Source organism: Nerophis ophidion, linkage group LG24 (assembly GCF_033978795.1).
Source record: "Nerophis ophidion isolate RoL-2023_Sa linkage group LG24, RoL_Noph_v1.0, whole genome shotgun sequence".
Classification (NCBI taxonomy): domain Eukaryota; kingdom Metazoa; phylum Chordata; class Actinopteri; order Syngnathiformes; family Syngnathidae; genus Nerophis; species Nerophis ophidion.
The window spans coordinates 15,074,508-15,082,197 of NC_084634.1; the positions used below are offsets into that span (position 1 = coordinate 15,074,508).

General features: G+C 42.1%; 1 protein-coding gene across 1 annotated transcript in view; it reads left to right on the forward strand.

Moving 5' to 3' along the window:
- Positions 1 to 7,546: 7,546 nt before the first annotated feature.
- Positions 7,547 to 7,690, forward strand: part of gtf2a1 (general transcription factor IIA, 1) — a 21,976-nt gene continuing 21,832 nt past the window's right edge. Inside the window, exon 1 of the mRNA XM_061886442.1 lies at positions 7,547 to 7,690. This exon is cut by the window's right edge and continues 111 nt beyond it. The gene's annotated coding sequence lies outside the window, so the exon portion shown is untranslated.

Genomic DNA, 7,690 nt, shown 5'->3' on the forward strand with positions numbered 1-7,690 from the left:
CATATGTATATATATATATGTGTGTGTGTGTATGTTCATCCATCCATTTTATTTGCATTAAAAGTGCAGACGAGCAGAGTATAAATAATGATAAATAATAAAACATTTTAATAATATGGATAAAAATACACAAAACAAGTAAGAATGTATATGTATATATATATATATATATATATATATATATATATATATACATATGTATGTATATATGTGTATATGTATGTATACATACATATCCATGTATATATATGCATATACATATAATATGTATGTATATACACATATGTATATATGTATGTATACGCATATATATTCGTATATTAATATATATGTGTATATGTATATATATATATATATATATATATATATATATGTATATATATATGTATATATATGTCCATCCATTGTATATGTATTAAAGGGGCAGCCAAGCAGAGTATGAATACTGCTAAATTATACATTTTTGTAGCATTTTAATAATATAGATAAAAATACATAAAACATGTAAAAAATGTGCATATATAGATATGTATATATGTATTAAAAGCGCAGACAAGCAGGGTATAAATAATAATAAATAATACAATTTTGTATCATTTTACTAATGTAGATAAAAATACATAAATCATGTAAACATGTGTATATATAGACATGTCTTAAAAGTGCAGACAAGCAGAGTGAGTCGTATGTTCTTCCACAGCCACACCATGACCGGAAGATGCACGTTTCCATGGAGACGGAAGTGGAGCTTACGTTCCCTTCTTCTCGCCTCTCGTTTCTTGCAAAAAATAAAAAACGTTATCGATACGCAGTAGGGCTCTCACACGCGATCGGAGAAAAGTGAGTCCGAATCATTGAGCGTGCGTGTCAAAGAGTTTGATCCTGAAGTGATTGGATCGTTGATTGTGTGTGTTGTGTTGTTGGAGGCGCGCATGACGGACGCGCTCTTGTACAAGCATGAAGAGACACTTCCCTCTAGTGGCGATTACATGTCATTACATCCAAGGCGGCATAATGATACTTTACTGCCCTAATGCTAATCATAACTCTGTTTGAGTCCCCCTTTCACACAAATAAAAGCTTTTATACACCAAAATTATTATTAATCTATTCATTATTCAACTTCAACTTCTTCTCCTTCTCCATATTTTGGCGCACACTACCTTCCACATGTTTCAGCCTACTCGGGAAATCGGGAAGAATTTCAAGATTCCCCAGAATTAGGCCGTTTTTCAAACTTTCACCATTTCCACATTTTTTCCAACCGATTCAAACCATTCCACCTTCAACACATTCTGAAAATTCAAACTATCATTTTTCCAGGATTTTCCCGAATTCCTTCTTTTCTCCAAGTCCTATTTCCACCCTTTTTTCTGTCGTCTACTCCTTCCACATATTTCAACGCATTCCAACCGTTTCCTCATCAACACATCCATCTTAATCAGGACAAAAAAATAAGTTGTGTTTTGAACTGACTTTTCATCGAATAATTATTTTTTACCATTAAGGTAATGTTTTTTGTTTTTAATCTTATAAATATGACTTTTTTATCACATAATTATGAATCTGTTATCTCATCATTTAGATTTTCTTATCATCCTTCCATCCATTTTCTATTGTTTGTCCCTGGGGATCGCTCGGTCAGTTTAGTGTTGCCTATCACAGAATTTCAAAGTTTTGCCTCATAAATATTAATTTTTTATGGCATGATTATAATTTAACCGTTCGAGATGCCACCTCAGTAGAAGCATTTAAGTCTCACCTTAAAACTAATTTATTTGTATTCTCTAGCCTTTAAATAGACCCCCTTTTTAGACCAGTTGATCTGCCGTTTCTTTTCTTTTTCTCCTCTGTCTCCCTCTCCCTTGTGGAGAGGGTCCGGTCTGATGGCCATGGATGAAGTACTGGCTGTCCAGAGTCGGGACCCAGGATGGACCGCTCGTCCAGAGTCGGGACCCAGGATGGACCACTCGTCCAGAGTCGGGACCCAGGATGGACCGCTCACCTGTGTATAGGCTGGGGACGTCTCTGCGCTGCTGATCCGCCTTCGCTTGGGATGGTTTCCTGTTGGCTCCACTATGGACGGGACTCTCGCTACTGTGTTGGATCCACTTTGGACTGGACTCTCACGGTTGTGTTGGATCCACTATGGATTGAGCTTTCACAGTATCATGTTATGAGGTGGCGACTTGTCCAGGGTGTACCCCGCCTTTCGCCCGATTGTAGCTGAGATAGGCACCAGCGGCCCCCACGACCCCAACGGGAATAAGCGGTAGAAAATGGATGGGTGGATGTTAGACCCGCTCGACATCCATTGTTTTCGGTCCCCTGGGGAGGTTGCCCACATATGCGGTCCTCTCCAAGGTTTCTCATAGTCATCATTGTCACTGTCACCGACGTCCCACTGGGGTGAGTTTTCTTTGCCCTTATGTGGGCTCTGCCGAGGATGTCATTATGGTTTGTGCAGCCCTTTGAGACACTAGTGATTTAGGGCTATATAAATAAACATTGATTGATTGATAAACTCTTATGAATTTGACTTTTCCAGCTCACAATGTTAAAGTCTTTAACTCATATTTGAGAGTTTTTAAAGGCCTACTGAAACCCACTACTACCGACCATGCGGTCTGATAGTTTTTACATCAATGATGAAATATTAACATTGCAACACATGCCAATACGGCCTTTTTAGTTTACTAAATTGCAATTTTAAATTTCCCACGAGTTTCTTGTTGAAAACGTTGCAGAATGATGACGCGTACGCGTGACGTCACTGACTGTTAGGAAATATTAGCAGCTGCACCATTCGCGGCTAAAAGTCGTCTGCTTTAACCACATAATTACACAGTATTCTGGACATCTGTGTTGCTGAATCTTTATCGATTTGTTCATTTAATAATGGAGACTATAAAAAACAATGCTGTTGGTGGAAAGCGGTGGATTGCAGCTGTCTTTAGCACCGAGACACAGCCGATGTTTCTTTGTTGGTTGTGAAGCGGAGCGGTCAAGCGAACATGTTTTCTCTACGTCAACCAGCATGTTTTTGGATGGGGAAATTGTGATATATAGCTTACCGGAGAAATCATTGGATTATTCGTCGTACTGCAGCAGCGGCGGCTCTGAGCTTGGCTCCTCGACTTTTCTCTGAGACACTTTGTGTCCACCGTAGCCATCCGACCTCGAGGTATGTCTTTACAATCTTTTACAATCTTTAAAATCTCACTAAAACACTATGAAAACAATAAGCATATAAGAGATCTTCCAGAGTTATCCTAGTAAATGTGTCTAATTACTTCTGAAAGGCTCACTTTGCCGCCCCCCGGAGCCTTCGCTTTTTTTTTTTTCTCTAGTCCTTCACCAGGGGCGTTCACACTTTTTCTGCAGGTGAGCTACTTTTCAATTGACCAAGTCGAGGAGATCTACCTCATTCCTATTTATAATTTATATTTATTTATTTATGAAAGATACATTTTTGTTAACAAGTTAATGGTGTTTAATGATAATACAAGCATGTTTAACACACATAGATTCCTTTCTTTCATGAAGACAAGAATATAAGTTGGTGTATTTGATTCTGATGACTTGCATTGATTGGAATTAGACGGTGGTGCTGATAACGTCCGCATTTTCAAATGGAGGAAAAAAAAAGTCCTCCTTTCTGTCCAATACCACATGAAAGTGGTTGGATTTGGCATCTCATTTGTCCAACTTGCATACTCGTTTTCAAACACTTTGTTATGAGAGTAGCATATGTGTGTGGCCCTTTAATGTCTGGCAGCAGGTGAGTGACGTCAGTGAGTGTGCGGGTGGGCAAGCAAGTGAGAAAGCGGTCGCTGAGGGCGGGGGAGAAATACATTGGCATCAAACTCCGTAGCTTGCTAGCTTGTGCACGCTAGCTTTCTGAGACTCTTATTTTGTTAGCACAGGCAGGATGAAACAGGTCTTTTATGGTGAAGACAGGAACTGTGCAGTCGGTCTTTAGAGTTTTGACAGTAGGTACGGAGTCTCTAGAAATAAAATGTGTTTCTCTGCGTCTGCCCTGTTAGTGATTTTTTTCTTAAATATGAGCTCGCAGCAGCCAGCGTCATCTCACAAGATCCTCGGGTGCCGAGAATGTCAAACAACTGACGAAAGTGAAGTCTTGGTATGATTGATGATTGCTCATTTTTATGTCTATTTTTTAATGCCTGGCTTGAGATCGACTGACACACCCTCCAAGATCGACCAGTCGATCGCGATCGACGTAATGCCCACCCCTGTCCTTCACAATCAATATCCTAATTCATGAATCTTTCATCTTCGCTCGAATTAATGGGGAAATTGTCGCTTTCTCGGTCCGAATTGCTCTTACTGCTGGTGGATCCCATTAAAAACAATGTGATTATGTATGGAGCCCTGCAACTCGTGACGTAACGTGCACATACTTCCGGTACAGGCAAGGCTTTTCTTTTAGCGACCAAAAGTTGTGAACTTTATCGTCGATGTTCCCTACGAAATCCTTTCAGCAAAAAATGGCAATATCGCGAAATGATCAAGTATGACGCATAGAATGGACCTGCTATTCCCGTTTAAATAAGAAAATCTCATTTCAGTAGGCCTTTAAAGGCCTACTGAAACCCACTACTACCCAACACGCAGTCTGATAGTTTACATATCAATGATGAAATATTAACATTGCAACACATGCCAATACGGTCGGTTTAGTTTACTAAATTGCAATTTTAAATGTCCCGGGAGTTTCGTCTTGAAAACGTTGTGTAATGATGACGTGTACGCAAGACGTCACGGGCTTTTAGGAAGTATGAGTGCTGCGCACACACACAGCTAAAAGTCGTCTGCTTTAACGGCATAATTACACAGTATTTTGGAGATCTGTGTTGCTGAATCTTTTGCAATTTGTTCAATTAATATTGGAGAAGTCAAAGTAGAAAGATGTAGGTGGGAAGCTTTAGCCTTTAGCCACACAAACACACTGTGATTCCTTGTTTAAAATTCCTGGAGGTGAAACTTTACTATGGATCAGAGCGCGGTCAAGAGAACATGCATGCCGACTACATGTCAACCAGCAGGTTTCGGTGAGAAAATTGTGGTTAAAAAGTCGCTTCTTACCGGAGAAAAGCTGAGCTTGTGCCGTCCAAAGCTGCCGTCGACTCCCCTGAGACACTGGCGTCAAGACACCCGTGGAGACTTGGGTTGGGTATTGTTTGAATTCGAACTATTCCGATTCCGATTCTTTGTTTCGATTCCGATTCCTAACGATTCTCGATTCTGATTCTTTCTTTAAAAAAAATAAAAATGGATAAAAATAAAATAAAATAAAATAAATAGGCAGGGTAAAAAGAAACTCTTCTGTCTGTGGCACCGACATCTTCCCCATTGCCGCTATGGTGAACGGAGAACACTGAGCACATCGCGGAACCGGGCTAACAGCTTGTAAATTGTCTATGAAAAAATAAGCTGGATAATTTGTTGGCTGCCTCAACGTTGACGCAAAACACATTATTAATTGCATATATATTTTTTTACTTACCGGATTCGGACTGCAGTGCAGTCACCGAGGTGCCAGGCTGGTCGTCGGAGCCGGAGCCAGAGCCAGAGGAAGAGGCAGAGGAGGACGGTCGGCGCAGCGTGTCGAAGACGGGACACGCATTTATTTGTACTCCATGAACTCGGAGGTGCTTCATCATGTTCAACGTGCACCCTTCTAAGCACGAAACAGTCCTGTCGCACGTGTTGCATTTGGCCGATATTTCTTTTTTTTTTGTAAAATAAAGCCACACTTTCGACCGCCGACAACCGCTATCCATGCTTAACTGACTCACTCGGCTACATAGGCTCAGCTACATGGGCTCGGCTATGCTAACACTTCCGGCGGTGGGCGCTTCTTCGTTGTTGGTGTTCAACAGCTTCTTCTTTCGGGTCGGCGGACATTTTTTTTCTTACGGTCGGCGGACTGGGTATCGAAACTAGGAATGAGAATCAGCACCTCCAAGTCCGAGTCCATGGTTCTCGCCCGGAAAAGGGTGGAGTGCCATCTCCGGGTTGGGGAGGAGCCCCTGCTCCAAGTGGAGGAGTTCAAGTACCTAGGAGTCTTGTTCACGAGTGGGGGAAGAGTTGATTGTGAGATCGACAGGCGGATCGGTGCAGCGTCTTCAGTAATGCGGACGTTGTACCGATCCGTTGTGGTGAAGAAGGAGCTGAGCCGGAAGGCAAAGCTCTCAATTTACCGGTCGATCTACGTTCCCATCCTCACCTATGGTCATGAGCTTTGGGTCATGACCGAAAGGATAAGATCACGGGTACAAGCGGCCGAAATGAGTTTCCTCCGCCATGTGGCGGGGCTCTCCCTTAGAGATAGGGTGAGAAGCTCTGCCATCTGGGAGGAGCTCAAAGTAAAGCCGCTGCTCCTCCACATCGAGAGGAGCCAGATGAGGTGGTTCGGGCATCTGGTCAGGATGCCACCCGAACGCCTCCCTAGGGAGGTGTTTAGGGCACGTCCAACCGGTAGGAGGCCACGGGGAAGACCCAGGACACGTTGGGAAGACTATGTCTCTCGGCTGGCCTGGGAACGCCTCGGGATCCCCCGGGAAGAGCTAGACGAAGTGGCTGGGGAAAGGGAAGTCTGGGTTTCCCTGCTTAGGCTGTTGCCCCCGCGACCCGACCTCGGATAAGCGGAAGAAGATGGATGGATGATGGATGGAATCGAAATTTAAACTTTTGAACGATACCGGGAGAGTCGGAGAGTTAGTCCCGGTTCCAATCAATACTCGATACTCGATACCCAACCCTAGTGGAGACACACCTCCGACTATCAGGTACTGTTAAACTCACTAAAACACTAGCAACACAATAGAAAGATAAGGGATTTCCCAGAATTAACCTAGTAAATGTGTCTAAAAACATCGGATTTCGTCCCAATGCAATCGCGTTTTTTTTCTTTTTTTCTAGTCCGTCGCTATCAATATCCTCAAACACAAACCTTACATCCTCGCTCAAATTAATGGGGAAATTATCGTTTTCTCGGTCCGAATAGCACTTTTTGTTGGAGGCTCCCATTAAAATCAATGTGAATATGTGAGGAGCCATCAAACATGTGACGTCATCTTCTGCGACTTCCGGTAGAGGGAGGGCATTTCTCTTTGCACCGAAAGTTGCGAACTTTATCGTGGATGTTCTCTACTAAATCCTTTCAGCAAAAATATGGCAATATCGCGAAATGATCAAGTATGACACATAGAAAGGACCTGCTATCCCCGTTTAAATAAGCAAATCTAATTTCAGTAGGCCTTTAAGTTATCACTATGACTTTCCAATTGAATATTTTTTTTGTGTGTGTGTGGTGGAAACGGGATTCCATATATTACATATAATATTATTTTATGAGTTTTATATATATATATATGTCTATATATATATGTCTATATATATATATATACGTTATGTTGAACTGCAATCTAATTAACCAACATGCCTTGCGAAGCTGACGCAGAGGCTTGGCAATTCTCGCGAGACTTGGTGGCGTGACGCTACCCTATGTCTCGCGCACTCGCAGCTCCTTCGCTCAGTATATAAAGCAGCACAACGACGGACGGAGGACGGCTGGGGATCCACAGCCCGGGATTGTAAATAAGACCGCCAAAAACTGTTTTATTTACAAAAGTGATGCCGGCTGTTTTAGAGTACCGTTCCC